At 42.1% G+C, this 16258-nt stretch overlaps 1 protein-coding gene across 10 annotated transcripts in view; it reads right to left on the minus strand.

Moving 5' to 3' along the window:
- The window catches only part of ZMIZ1 (zinc finger MIZ-type containing 1), a 364718-nt gene that overhangs the window by 149786 nt on the left and 198674 nt on the right, over positions 1–16258 (minus strand). The window lies entirely within an intron of this gene.

The following is a 16258-nucleotide window of genomic DNA, read 5'->3' on the forward strand; positions in this document are numbered from 1 at the left end:
AACTCCAGAAACAAGAAGAAAAGGGTGTATTTAGGAATTGTCGGTATCTATTTTAAATAGTAGTTCTATAATTCTTGGGATTGCTGAGAAAAACATGAAAATGAGCCGAGCGTTTTATCTGGAAGGCACAAAACCCAAAGGCATCATTTTTAAAATACATCATTATTTTTGAATCAGTTGCATAATTTGGGAAAACATGACTGCTCATTTCTAAGCATCTGGATTAATAATAATGTTCACAATCTATTTCTTTTCCCCTCGTCCCCTTGTGCCTGAGAAGCCGCATATATTAACTCTATGATAAATGAAGGAAAAAAAATTCCTCCCATGCCAGGTTTTGAGGAGTTCCCAGTCTGTGAGCTTTCGGATCATGTTACTGTAATTCTTATTCAATGAAGGCTCTTGGTCAGAGGCCTTGTTTTAACAAGAGATGACTGACATGTGGGGCATGGATTTTTAAAACAATAGCAGAATTTGAAAAAGCAGACAGGCATTGTGCAATGTGGTTTTCTTCCTCTGCTCTACAGACACGGACTATAGCTCACGCTACCATCCAGTTTGATAGCTTTACCTAGGCTGCATTTCAGAACAACACTTTCTTGCCAGCTGATCATCTAGTTGTTGGAGGAGTCAGACTATTGCATATACAAATTAAAGAGAAGAATCCAAGTAAATAAATGTAAGGAGCCATATTTTAAGGCTTCTTGTAAAAAAAGTCCCATGAACAGAGCCAGCAGTTTTGGTTACGAATCTTATAAGTAAAAGGCAGAAGGATGCCTTTTTGAAGGCTTCATTTAATCCTCCAGAGAAGCGATTGCCTGACACTAAATCTCTCAGTGTATACTGCTCCTTCTGCACGCCACTTTCATCTGCAGGGGAAACAGAAGTTGGTTCAAACCCCTCTACAATAGCACATGTAAGCTCTGCTACTATCAAACATAGGATTTCCAGAAGGCAGGAAAGGTGCGTAAGCTGGTGAACAAATTGCACAATACTGAACACATACTGCACTGGCAGGACACAGGTCACCAACCTCTCAGTAGGGAAAAAAACCCCAAACCCAAAATCCTCTTCCACACAGACACAACATAAAGAAAATTCACTGAAAGCTACTCAATTCTGTACCTGAAATAGTCTTTAATAATCCTTCCCTCCTTGGGAAGTGAATTGAGATCTGCTGATGAAAAGCCCTAAATAAGAGCTAGATACAATTTATTTTCACCAGTGTTGCCGTTTGCCAGCCACACACATGACATCTTCCACTAACTCTTACAATGAAATTTCCCCATTGAGAAACAGACATTATACTTGAATCAGAACAATTTTTATAGGTTTAAGCTAACAAATGAAAAGCAGAGCAGGACCTTAGCCATATGCTTAATTTTCAGTTTAGCACCACATAATGCCAATTTCTACTTACCATGACACCACTGAAAAGCAGTATCCCTTTCCTAAAGGTCCAACATATATTAATTTTGCACTTCCCTGTGGAAGAAAAGGCTCCTTCCACCTGCCTGTGTCAAAGCAGGGGTGACCTCAATGCCTTGATTTTTTTGTCCTGTAACTCTCCATTGAGTTATTTCACTGCATCAGGACTGAGCACTGAAGCACGCTATCATAACCAACACCTTAAATACAGAGGGGATGCTGAAATCCTGACTACTTAAATCATAGAATCATTAAGGTTGGAAAAGACCTCTAAGATCATCGAGTCCAACTGTCAACCCAACACCACCATGCCCACTAAACCATGTCCCTAAGCGCCTCATCTACACGTCTTTTAAATACCTCCAGGGATGGGGACTCCACCACTTCCCTGGGCAGCCTCTTCCAATGTTTAACCACTCTTTCAGTAAAGACATTTTTCCTCACGTCCAATCTAAACTTCCCCTGGCGCAACTTGAGGCCATTTCCTCTCGTCCTATCGCTTGTTACTTGGGAGAAGAGACCGACCCCCACCTCGCTACAACCTCCTTTCAGGGAGTTGTAGAGAGCGATGAGGTCTCCCCTCAGCCTCCTTTTCTCCAGGCTAAACAACCCCAGTTCCCTCAGCCGCTCCTCATCAGACTTGTTCTCCAGACCCCTCACCAGCCTCGTTGCCCTTCTCTGGACACGCTCCAGCACCTCAACGTCCTTCTTGTAGTGAGGGGCCCAAAACTGAACACAGTATTCGAGGTGCGGCCTCACCAGGGCCGAGTACAGGGGCACGATCGCTTCCCTACTCCTGCTGGCCACACTGTTTCTGATACAGGCCAGGATGCCATTGGCCTTCTTGGCCGCCTGGGCACACTGCCGGCTCATGTTCAGCCGGCTGTCAACCAGCACCCCCAGGTCCTTTTCCGCCAGGCAGCTTTCCAGCCACTCTTCCCCAAGCCTGTAGCACTGCATGGGGTTGTTGTGGCTGAAGTGCAGGACCCGGCACTTGTCCTTGTTGAACCTCATACAGTTGGCCTGGGCCCATCGATCCAGCCTGTCCAGGTCCCTCTGCAGAGCCTTCCTACCCTTGAGCAGATCAACACTCCCGCCCAAATGCAACTATGCAACTGAAACTAGTTTAGAAACTCATTGGGCAATATAAGCAATTCTATCAGTTCCATTATAGGCTAAAAAAGCCCCCCAAAAAACAGAAGAAAAAGTTGTCAGACTACCAGTGGTTTCCATCTCTGTGGAGTGGATTTGAGCATTTTCTGGGATGGGAGAAAAGCTGGTCCTGAGGGGACACTTCTAGCAATGTCACATGCAGTTCCGTCTGGAACATATTTCTCACAGCTTTCTGCCTTTTTAATATTTTTAAATTAAGGTTTTCCTCTGATTTTTCTTCTTCAGACTACACAGGGCAAGATTACTTTCATGGAAAACAAAGAGAAGATCCAGCATGAACCAAAGCATGACGGCAGGTGCAATTCCTTCCCCGAGTTACGCAAGAAGACATTCCAAATGCCTACTGTGATTTTTTTTATTTATTGACAGCTTAAACACTGCACTCGGGGCAAAAAGCCCCGATGTCATTCACATCCTCACAACAAAAAGCCTGCTTGAGAAGAATATTACATCTACTGTATTCATCGAACAAGAAATTAAAGAGATTTTTCTTAACTCTCGGATCCAAGAACAGAAGTACAAAACAAAGCTTATGCCAGATCCATCCATCAGCTTTGTTTTGAAGCATTTCCCATGCATGGCTCCATCCTATTCAACTGAAATTACTGGCAGCATTTTGACAGAAGCAAGGCATGTGCCTGAAGAGTCTAGTCTGAAACCGTGCTTCATGTAAACAAGGAAAACAAAAAATCACCTCATTAGTAGATGGTTTAGAAAAAAGTGACAATGAACCAGATCTTGCTATGACACACCTTGGTATATCTTCAAAACTACTAGTGAAGGGCCACCTAACACCACCACGCTTGCAAGCAACGGTGTTTTCAACAAGCGGAGAGGATTTGTATGAATAAAATCTGGAGCAGAGGTGAACAAAGCCAATGAACTGAATGAATCGGTTATTTACCAGATTGCTTTCAGTATCATCTAATTTTTAGAAGGCTATTAGTGAAACGCAACAATTTCCATTATTTCAAAACCTAAGAAAATTTTCTGTGTAATAATTTATAACTCCAAAACATGAATATTTTCTTAGCCTGAATGGAACAGAAATCACAGAAATACTTGATGCATGTGAGCGTATCATTACTGCAGGGATCACCAGGTGGTGCTTTGAAGAGACAGTCTCTCATTTATTTTTGGTCTTGGAAGGAATCTTGTGTTCTTTGTAGCACTTCAATTAACAGCCTGGTATAGGGGGATGCAGAAAACAGCAAAGGACTTCACTCTCCACTTTACTATGTCCAGTAAGAGTGAATTGTACCAGCAAAGCCCCTTTCTGAGGACTGGGATGACATTTCAGCTGGATTCCAGGGAAGACAGGAATATCTACCTGCTGCTCGTGACCACCTCTGGCTTAAACATTTTATTTACATAAAGAACAGACCATCTTTGTAAATTAGAGTGGACACATGGGCAGAGGATGGAGGTACACTAGGACACCCAAGTTCATTAGCTTTCACAGCAACTGTCTGTGTGCCTGTTCCATGGTTCGCGGCCGTGTAGTCGCCAGGGGAGGGGGAAACAACATTCACGTGGGGAGTTACGCACAACAGCTAATATGTGGCAATTTTTGGTGCAAGCATTTCAAAATACAGACACTTCTTGAAATTGTTAGTCCCTTCCAATTAGACGGTGATCAAAAAGTCTTGATATGCAATAAAACTCTGCAATGGGCCCAAAAGGATAAGCTTCATACCACATAGGAATTCAGGCTCCTATGAGTGAAACAGGCATATGTGATAAGGATCTTATTTTTTTAAAAGGATACTAAAGCACAATCAAGTACTTTCAGTCTAGACACCCACACCAGAGTGGGTGCAAACCACTTCCTGCAACCAAAGACTCAATATGATTTTAGAGACAGAAACCAATTATCCTCATCGAAATATGGCAAGGACAACAGCCTTATCTCCTCTAAATATAGAGGACTGTAACCCAGATGTACACTCGTGTATCTGCGACAGAACAGTCTAGTAAGTAATGGAAGAATAACAGTCAACATTAAGAGCAATTACAGAGGGTTAAAGTTATCTCTCACACACATCAAGAAATGCTAACATGACAGCAATGGTATGGAAAGTGAATCTTTTAAACATGGAATCCATATGTTCCAGTTTGTTGCTATAGAAAACAAATGTAGAATTTCAATTTACAAATGACATATCTCTGGTGGAGGATTTTTTTCTCTCTTTTCTGCGGAATACATCAGACTGAAGGCACAGACCTAATTTGCCACAACTTAACCTATTCAAAATGAGATGTCATGCAAATAAGCTTTTGAGCAGCAAACTGCTTAACTATGCTAAACAAGTTATTGCATTTATTTACGTGATGTCGCACCAAATTATGAAGGCTGACTCAAGTTGTCTGTTTATTTTGCCGAGTTACGTCTGCTCTGTGTCTCACTCCTTGATTTAATTGAGCTGCTGAAGATAATATAACATCACACAGACACTATGCCATGTTGCTAGATTCTAGGTTAATTAACAGTAGCCTACAGTCACTGAATTTCTCACATGGTTAGCCACTTGGACCCTGTCTACTGTCTAGCTTCACTAATCAACGAGTCTGGGAATTTTACATTAGCGATAGGACACACTAGCAACATACGGAGCTTTTGACTGCACAGAAAAAGAAAGCAGAGCTAGATGGTAGGTAGCCTTTTCTTCATTCTGAAATTAACCCGTTCCTACACACCGTGTGGCAAGGCTGCACACTTGGCAAAACTTCTGGTACACCAACTGGGAAAATTAAATCCAAGAGGCGGCTGCTCTCCTGCAGGACAGAAAGGTATGGCTACTGTTCCACAAGCACTGCCAGCTAATGGAAGCACCGGCAGCTGCCTGTCCCAAAAGGCTCCTGCCTCCCACGGCTCTGCCTTCTTCTGCCTGCTCTCCTGCGCAGCACAAGAGGACGCAGGGCTGCATGGTGAACTAGCCTCATCCTATACTAGTAATTTCAGCTGCGTTGGCTCTCCAAAATGACATGCGGTGCAGCTCCTTGAACCTTAGCGCTAGCAGGGGAGATTGCAGTGGTGTGTGTTACTCCAGCAGCAGGCCGCTCAGGAGCTCATGGGAATGGCCACGGGTTACAGCACATCACCTTTTCATGCCAGTACTAGACTGAGGTTGACCTAAAACTAAGGATACGTTTTCTTGATGTGCTTAGTCTCATGGCAGGCTGCCCGAGAGCTTCTTCCCCAAACCACATACTTCCACCACTTCCAGTGCATCAGGCCACACTTGCTGTTCTAACCGTGAACTAACCTCCCAAATACTGATTTTCAGTCATCACTTACAGCGAGATTCCCTATGTGACCACGCGATCATTAGACCTGACACAAAGAAGGTGGCAGCAAACACAAGGCAGGGCTGGGAAGGTACGAGGACTCTGCTCTCAGCAGCCCACACTGTGGATTAAACGCATCACGAAACTTCTCCCGAAGGTGGAGCTATACCATCAATGTAAGAGGAAGACAAAGTTCATAGTATAAATACTCCTCCTGCCTCACAACCTCCCCGCCTTTTTAACATAATGGTACTTTCAATTATTTCAACCTAGAGAAATATTTTCTGGTATTAATATTCCTCATTATTGTCCATAAAACATAATGCATATAAAGAGAGATGCCAAAAGCAAATCATGATTTTTAGTGTTCTGATATTGTACGTATTTACTCTGGGGTTAATCCACAGACTTCAGCCAAGTTATTCCGAGTTTAGACAACAGGTTCATCTACGAGTCCTGCAAAACCTTGCAACAGGTCCAGAATTTCAAGTGATATAAAACCCAGTACCAAACCCATCTTTTCCAAATGATGAGCCAGATATTCAGCATGCCATAAACTTTGCATAGAGCTCGTGACATTTCAAATGCATGTATACAACTCTGAAGCCCACATGATCTGCCTGCTATTTTCAGCTGCTGGCATGCAGGTTTTCAAGCCTTTCTCCACAACAATGAAAGTTAAAATTCTCATATGGTTGTAAAATCTAGGAATTTAAAAGCAAAACGGAACATACGGCAGCTATCGAATTTTATATATAAAAATAAGGATGCTCATGTAGAAACTGTAATTCCTTTGGAACTAAACTGATTGATACTGGTTGAGGAAGGAGCTGACCCACTCTTTTCCATGCCTACATGACTTTTCTAACTCTGGTGCATACCGGCTCTGACTCTTGAGAGACAGGATTTGGTGTCCAGGTGCTTTGGCAGATTCTGCCAGGCAATTCAGACTTCCCACCCCCCACTCCCATCTTAATATTCATCCAGACATGCCTGCAATCACATGTAATGAAAATGCACTGTTGTACTGGGGGGGGGGGGGGGGGGGTGGGGGGTGGCGGGGGGCAAAGAGGGGAGGAGGAAAGAAAGGGAGAGAGAGAACAGAAAGAGATTACATGCCCTTCAACTGAAACAATCCAGGAGCAGAATTACCGTGGTCCTGCATGTTGGACAAAGGGCATTCAGCTCCCAAACGAAAACTAATCACCTATCTAAAGAATGTAAACAGGATTCCTGGTCAGACACCCTTGACACAGCGTAATCAAGGGGAGGCAAGGCTGGTCTCTGTATTAGTCAGTGCACAAGCATGTTCCCACTACACCCAAATTTGTTAGCACACTCAGCACCACAAGCAAGCAGTAGGGGACCTGCAAATCAGCGAGGGTCATTTGCTGTAATGCATTAATAAAGCCTTTATTACTTTAAAGCCTGAACAGGCTCTGTGAGTGAGCCCAACCACGAGCCCCTCTCCCCCTCCCATGCACAGGCCTCTACTGCAGATCCCCATCCACCAAGAATTCTCTCTCTCTTCCTGGCATACCCTCCACCAGCTGCAACAGAGCTCGGGGGTGTTACAGAAACACAGGATGTTAACCAAGGATACGCTTTAAATGTAGAAAATGCCACAACCTGAAATAGGTGGTTTCTCTATTACGTTGGGTTTTTTTTTTTTTTTTACAGTCAAGTGTGATTATGCAAAGGCCTTATCTACAAGCAGCTATGCTCAGTATATTAAAAACTCATCTGCAATGAAGATTCAAAACAAATGGTCTTTTTCTTTTTCAAGAGGATAGAGGGGAGTATTGAGCTATTTTCTGTCTTTTGGGAAAGTGATTTTTGTTTATCTGAATATGGATATATATATAGTTCAATTCTCTACAGTCCCCTTCAATATCAAAGATTGTTTTATTTATCAAAAAATTAAAAGGCTCAAGCTGTGCATTTTGTATTCAGATAATCCCCCCCTCCCAATTTAGTGTTTGTGAGATTCAGAGATCCCTAATTAATAGAATTATCTTGCACTTACATGGCTCATTCCATTGGAGGCTTTATAAATATTTTATTAAGCTCACATTTTGAGAAGCACTAGATACACTGAGAGAGAGATTAAAACCATGTTAGCCATGCCTACTTATAAAAAACAGAATGAAAGGGAGTCACCTTTGCCCCATTTGTCCACCGCAGCTTCTTTTTCAAAGGAAAACAGTAAATACTGAGAAAAGACCAGCACCTCTTTATCAGATGTTTTAACTACATGGAAATACTGGGTAAGATGAGCAGGGGAGTCAACACTAAAGACAGGAGGTCGCATGCTAAACAAATGAGAAAAAGAACAAATAAAAAACACGAGCATCACTGAACTGCAAAAAAGTTGTCCAGTTGTGAGCTGTAAGGGAACAAAACCTGTACTAATGCAGATTTCCATAGATGCTTCTTTCATAGACTTTATACGTAAAGTGTGTGTATAAATCAGTATTGGTTTCAGAAAAGGCGAATGCCTGGTAATTGAATAGCCTTGTTCTGCTGCCTGGATCTCCTATACCATGAGATCTGTGAGGAAGATTGCGCATCTACGTGCATGAGCTGGAGGAAAGAAAAGATATTGCAACCTTGGCTTGTCCGCTAGTTTTACTAGAGTGTTAAGAGATGGATTCAACACCCTGATCCTCAAGCACTATGCACAGAAGCGAGAAGAGCTAAAACAAGAATCGCTCTCTAGCTCTGCTGATCAGAATTACGTTGCTGTCTTCCCGCTCTGTACCTTTCATATCTACATAACTGCAGTCTATTTATGATATACTTTGATATCACTTTGTGTTATATAAGGGAACATGCAACAAATTAAACTTCTTTTGTCATAAACCCATCTACTGGTGGTCCACCCCACTCTCCCCTGCCCAAGAGAAAACTGTGACTTGGGGGTCTAAAGGCTGTGATCCAGATCTGACTGAAGATGGAAATGGGGCACGCTAGTGCCAATGTGTCTTTTTGTTCATCTATCGATAAATGGAATAAGAATGCCCGGTCCAATCTTTGCACCCTTCTTGCTGCCAGCACCCAGACTGCTATTACGCCAGCTGAGAGCACTGAGAACAGTATGGTTTACAAAAGACTCAAAATAATCAGAGGGCTCTGAATTATATTTCCTTAATCACTCACAAAGAGTGATTTTATGGGAGAAAAGTCAAGAAACAAAGGTACCACTGTCTGTTCTTTCTCTAAGGCCATGCTCAGTGATGCAAGGCTCCAATCTATCTTTAAATTTGCAATTACAGCTCAACTGAATTATGAAATCAGTTTGCCTAACCAGTTCACTCACTCTTCTTGGCAACAGAAACAAGCCATTTTCCATTAGTAACTCCCTGTCATAACATGCTAGCATAAGATGTCTCTATATGTGACTACAGCAACGACGTAGTCCACTGAGGCTTCTTTAGCTTTATCATTCCAATAGACAATGTAGCGATACAGGAGCTTTCTTCTCTAATGCCCTCCTCATTTTCAGCAAGTAGTTTCAGTCCTAAATATCTCGACATATCAAGGAGTTAATTTTCTCAAAGCTGTGGCCATGCTCTTTCCCTTCAAATACTTTTGCACTATTAGAATAATGATCTAAATACTTAAATTGTTAATGTTTTTTATTGATGAAAATAGGCTTATTTGTTCCGGACTTCTTTACCTGCATTCTTTAAAAAAAGTAAAATTCTAGCTTCACAATGTCTTTTAGTAGAAGACTAAGTGAAGGATACAGGCAAAGTGGGGTGTCTACATAAATAATTCTGTGTTACGAACCATTTAATAATTTGAGGTGCACATCACAGCATTTTGAAAAGTTGGGGTCGGTGGTTTTTTTCATGCAGTTCTTTCCATATCAAGGTGTTTTAAAGACATTAATGAACTATTACAACATCCCTTGACTAGAAGATTATTGTCAATACTGCACCCCTTAAAAAGAAATAACGCTACCCAAGAGTATAAGGTAAGTTGATGGCAAGGGGCAAAAAAAAAAAGCACTGACTCAAATTCCCCTGACTTATGTACTGAACCAACTTTAAAAAAAAAGTATTTAAAATAAATACATGTATTCATTTGCTAAATTTCAGGAGAATAAATGCACTGATTTTGAAAAATAACCAATAGTCTTGAGTACACCCGGTCAAACAGCAGCACATTTGTTGGACATATTTTGTTTTCCAATTAATTTTTTTGACTCATTTGAGTAATTTACTTACTTACTGATTGTGCTTTTTATAGCACTTTTAATCAACTGACTTAATCTTTATTATTTTAATCTCTTAATCTATGCAGAGATAAAATCTCAAGGTGACTATTTAAAATGACCACTACGTGAACTGATACCACTGTGGAAGACGTAAAACTCACATGACCTATTCTCACGGGTCCTACCAGCCAGCTAGACATTACTGAGATATTTCAAAGTCAAAAGGAAGAATGCTTCCCCAAACATCTTTTTCATTTGCATGTGCTTACAAAACTGCCCGCAGCACGTGCTTTGTGACCTGCCCACGTACAACGTTAACAGCTCTTCTTGCGTAGTGCACAGAAGCAGTAAGGAGCGGACACCACCAGTAAGGAGAGTCTTCCTTCAGTAGACAATGGTAGAGGTCTGCACAGCTGAAGGCTTTTGGTATTAACAGTACTATCACCACTTCAAACAGCTTTTCTAAAAACACCTTTTGCTTTTACAAACAGGTACAATGGTCCTTAAGTGCAAATGCTGTATAAGTCATACCTGCTATGGATTTGCTGTTGCACTAACGTACACAATGGAAGGAGCTCAAGTAGCAAGCGCATAGGTATGAAGGAAGAGCCAGAAATGGCATGACAGAAGCTAGAGACACGTTGCCAGCTACATCCCATGTCCACTGCAGAGTTTGACCCAGCTGCTGATGAAAAGGATTTCCCTATCCTCATCTGACACCAAGGTGACCATGGAGTCAACTTACAGATTTCTAGAATTTTCAAATGTTTATCTTTATTTACCAATAGGCAATTTTAAGCAATAGGCCAGATTAGTTAGTTGTGCAGAAAAGAATAAAATTATTCTAAATACTATGGGTACTAGAAGTTTTAAGTGAAGTTTAAAACATGTATATTTTTCTCTTCGAAAACAGTTAACAATACTAACATTCCAGCACTCGAGGACAGGTGCCGCAGTGAAACAAGCAGAATTGGGAAGGAGAGAAGCGCACCCACACCAACTGCACCAGCTCGCCTCAAAAGATGATGGGTTATATTCCGCCCACTGGAATCTCGTCAGATAAACAAACCAGCCAAATACTGCAAACGTCAAGGAGGTGTTTTCTTCCCCGTCCCCTCCAGAAGTGCTTCTAGCACTTTCCCTCTTTGCTCTTTCCCTTGTGGCTTCGCTGCCTGAGCCAGAGCAGCCCCTACCAGGATGCAGGATCTAACAGGGCAGGAATGTTGATTGACAAGTCTCTAAATGGACTAGAGGAGCCAGGAAAGCTGGTCTGCTGTCAGTTTTTCCTGAACATACTTAACTCTAGCAGAGGAATATTCCAACAGACTGAGCACAAAAGCAGACAAAGAATTTGCAGCTATGGGTCTCAGAAAAACAAAATATGAAAAAAATATAGCTACTAAGACAGCATTGATGGACCGTTCAACCAGTAAGCTGTGACACTTGAGGCCCATCGAATGTCTTTGTATAGAAAAGAAAGGTCTTTTTTATCATTAGCCTTACTGCTGTATGTTATTTCATATTTAGCTGCTAAAAAACCTGTAACACTTATATGGGCTACAACCAAAAAAAAAGTATTCTAAATAAATGCACCCTTCGTAAGAATACTTCTCATTTTCAAAGTTCTTGAAGAATGAAATTTTCATGAAGCTTTATTAAAACCTTTTCAGCTATAATTTCATACCAGTGCATATTAACCATTCCAAAATATATTAAAAATTACATGTTTAGGACTGCTGAGCGTTTACATGAGTCCGCAACAATAATATTGAAGAGCAGAAGAATTAGTTAAAACATTTCAGGGCTTAAATGCTAACCATTATGTAAATATACAATGAATTCTATTTTCCTCTGAATTGCAAGCGACCAAAAACCCAGTTGCTGAATGATGAAAGAAATGGGCCTGTTTGTTTCCAATTTGAGCAAGAAAAGATCAACACAAACACACAGCAATTACAACTTTTAGCATATCTCTCTGAATGGCTGCGTAGGCATTATAAAGCATCGCAACTGCAGCAATTCAGCAAGCTTTCTTGAAAGAAAGAGGGGAGAAACGCTAATCTGTTTCTAGAAATCAACTACGTGATATGTGCCTCCAATTAAGTGGGGTTCCCAGAGTGATCCAGCATCATCTGATGATACTGCTCCATGTGTCCTGACGTAACGCAACACAAGCGGCAGAAACAACCTTCTCTGTTCCCACCACAACCAAATACTTTTGACACCAGAGAGCCTTTTCATACTTCCCTTTAACCCGTTACTAAAATTTCAGCGCAGCTCTAGTATGTACCCTGACAACCGTCCTCAGCACAGCAGGAAAGTATCACGCACCTATTCTGAAAGGCATGCCTTCCTTGTAACTTAAATATAGAAAGATTTTCTCCATCTTCCTCTTTTCAAGAATTTCCGAAGAGCTGTATAGAAACCTTACAAACTGACCGACAGCAAACAGAGACAACAAAAGGTAGAAGTCCCTAGATTTAAAATAGCTCTAAGTTTTGAAAGTGGACCCATCAGGGTGAGAGTAGAGAGGAGATGTCATGCAGCCCACTGATTTTGCCTGGTATTTGCTTGTATCACATAAGGAAAATAATGGACGGTGTTTGATTAAAGCCATACGTCCAGTCTATTATGAGGAACAGTTTAAGAAAACCAGTTGATTCTCTGTCGGAACTTCCTATGCAGTGGGAGCCACGCTGGCTCCTTCAGAAGGCTGTGCCTGGGACCCGGGGCACCAGGGAAGCCCTCAAATTCAGCTCTGTGCCTGCCCGAGCCAGCTCCCGCTGCCCAGGAGTTCCATGGTGGACGGTGCATCAGAGCCACCTGAGCCATGAGTACTTGGCAGATAAACAGATTATTACTGCAGCCTCGAATAGGGCAGTTCCCAGGGGCTATCAGACCTTCGCTGAGCACAAAATCATTTTGTATTTTTGTTTGTATGAACAAAGAATTAAAGAAAAAAAGTCTGCACCCTGACGATCCAGCCTCCTTCAGCGTACACTGAAGAGTCTCCTGTGTCATGACAAACTAATTGCATGTGTTAAGGGAAGGCTGTTACTTTGGCTTTTTCCACCGTACATCAAAAAAACCTGTGTTTGATTTTAAAGCACGTACCCTTACAAATACGGAGGGAATCGGCTACAAAGGGACCACACAAGCTGTTCCAGTCTTCCACAGAAGTCTGGGGGTTTTTTAAGTGTAAATACACAGCCACCTCTTCAGTTTGCCCTTTCATCTATTCCGAAACACTTCTTAACACACACACACTTCATTTTCTAACTAGCTGATCATATACAAGTTTTGGGTTTGCAGCTTTGAAGCGCTAAAAAAGATGAAGGTAAAACACAACCTTGATCCTGGAACAGAAATCAGCAAGGATATCGTGGGTGTCTCGCAAGTCACTGAGCTGGGAAGAAAGAAGCCTGTCGTGACCCTGTGTTGAAACCCGATCTAGTTAAAGAGGCACATGGATTACCATTTATAGCGTTTCTCAGGGGCTGGGGTGAGGGGCAAGGAGGGCGGCAGACAGCTCTCCGTCTGGCTGCATGAGCCACTAGCTGCCAGGAAGGTTATAAAACATGCAGATGCTAGGCGCCAAGGAACAATGGTTTTCCTCCCCCTGGTGCAGTGCACCTTCCATGCCACTGCTGTGTTAAGCACCCCAAAAGCACACGTCTCTTCAGGAGAACAGCAGTTCTGTTTGTTCACAGGCTGGGAAGAAAGGATAAAAGACTGGAGACGGGGGAAGAAAAGGCAGGCAGATTTTTGTCTGACCCTGCAGTTAATCCCCAAAATCCGTGAAGATACATTGATACGGCCATGCAAGGTACTGCTTTTCTCCCAAAAACAACATGTGGTCCAGTTTTCTATGGGTGAATTGGAAATTACTCTTTGTGGTACCACGTTAATTTTGCCAGCTAATGACCTGTCTGAAAGAACAAGGTAAATGTCTCCACGCTGGAAATTTATGACCCCGTGACAGAGGGGCAAGTCCCCTCCAAAAAGCTAGTCAGAGTTGATTTCTGTCTCTTTCTCCACTATGGCAAAGGTAACAGCACAAGATTTTGGAACTATGAAAAAGCAAAGAGCAGTCTCTATGCTAAGTTCTTCAACAAAAACAAAACCAAAAAAATCAGCCATTCTTCTCCAACAAAACTGCAAGTATTGCCACTTTCACAAAAAAGCTTTCTGCTATATGTTTTTGGTGTACAGCCACTATCTTGGTTAACTACACTTTTTCATGTAGTTGGAAACAAAAGCACCCCTGTTCTCTTATTCAGGCCTGTATAGAACACAGGCACCATGAATCCACAAGCACACCCAGGTAGGACACCTCCCTCGTCAGGCATCCTTTGCTGTCTGACAGAACAGAGCAGCTATGCAAGCATGCCCCTGCGCACCAGAAAACCCCGAGCTTTCTTCCAGACAGGATCAAACAAAACCGAGAATGCTCCACGAATTCTGGGAAGTCTGACCTTCCTCCCTTCCCCTCGGCCTTCATCGCTGAAGAAATATCTTAGCTGCCTGTGTAAACCAGCACTATGTATAAATGAAGTTAGTGGTTTAACTGCGTACCCATCATATAGCAAAAATACCTCTTTAACGGTCTAAAAAAAATGTAATTTGATATTCTTTTACCTACTTAATAGAAAATTCTGTATGCACAGAAACCAACAGCTCTAGAAAAAGGAACTGAGCAGCATCCTCCATGTGTCTCCACTTGATCTAAAGGTTGGTTCTTACAGCTGGAAGGTTAAATTGTTCTGCAAGTCACTTCATACTTCATCCTACGGGCTAGGATGGCCAAAAAGGACACCAATTTGTGCCAGCCAAGAGCATGTTTTTTCTGAACCAGACAGTTGTTCGTAAGAAACTGGGATGAAATCCCAATATTCATATTTCCCTCAGGCCTCTAAAGGGCCATGAGGTGCATTAACTTTCACCACAGAGTGATGAAAGAGAGAGAGCCACCACAGACCGAGGCTGGATTATGACCAGCAATTCTGCAGGGACAGATTCCTGTTTCTGCTCCTTGACCTACGAACTAGCTTTGTTTGATTTATTCTGAAATCCTCTCTTATAAAGGAAACATGGAGAGAAAAATCAGCTGGTTTAGGTATAAACTCTGTTCTTTTTTTATATCCCCCAAAGCACCTGCATGGCCAGACTTGCAAATAAACACACATTTTCTGTTCTTTGCATTAGAACACATTCTAGAAAATATAAACCTCTACTAATACGTAGGCAAACATGACAAAACATAATGATGGAGACTGCTGACACTAACAGAATGGAAACAGATAATCATAGAATTGTAGAATATGTCAAGTTGCAAGGGACCCGTAAGGATCATCGGGTTCAACTCCCTGCTCCTCGCAGGACTACCTAAAACTAAACCATATGACTAAAAGCGTCATCCAGACGCTCCTTGAACTCTGACGGGCTTGGTGCCGTGACCACTTCCCTGGGGAGCCTGTTCCAGTGCCCGACCACTCCTCTCAGTGAAGAACCTTTTCCTAATGTCCAATCTGAACTTCCCCTGACAGCTTCATTCTATTTCCTCATGTCCTATCGCTGGTCATCAGACAGAGGAGATCAGCACCTTCCCCTCCACTGCCCCTCCTGAAGAAGTTGTAAATAAAAGAAAATAAAGTAAGTTTCAAAATCTAGACCGATCCAGTACCACCCCCATGCTTATTTTTCATCAGTTCCTTTGATTTAGGGTGCTTGTGTCTACAACACAAAGAAATCTATGAACAGGGAAATGCTGCGCTCCCTCAAGAAGCGGTATGCACATGTCCCACAGCAAAAGTAGGCAGAGAGTTTTTTAACTTAATTACTACGAATATAAAAGTGAAACAGCAGGACTCTGGCTGCTAAACATGCTGTGGCCTGAACTGACAGAGAAAACCGTTCAGACAACAGAAAAAAATGGTTTGGGAACATTATTTCACAGAATATTGTCTTTCTGTTTTTCCAGTGTAATTCAGAAAATTTCAACCAGTTCTGAAGAGATAAACTTTGGAGCTCATTCATGGATCCAGCTGGGATAACCAATCTTCAAAATACCTGTGTGCTGCTTGCATTTATGCACCTGTAGGCTGCATGCATGCATTGGTTTAGAGATAGAAACAGGAAACATCAACA

This window comes from Aptenodytes patagonicus, chromosome 5, assembly GCF_965638725.1.
Source record: "Aptenodytes patagonicus chromosome 5, bAptPat1.pri.cur, whole genome shotgun sequence".
Classification (NCBI taxonomy): Eukaryota; Metazoa; Chordata; class Aves; order Sphenisciformes; family Spheniscidae; genus Aptenodytes; species Aptenodytes patagonicus.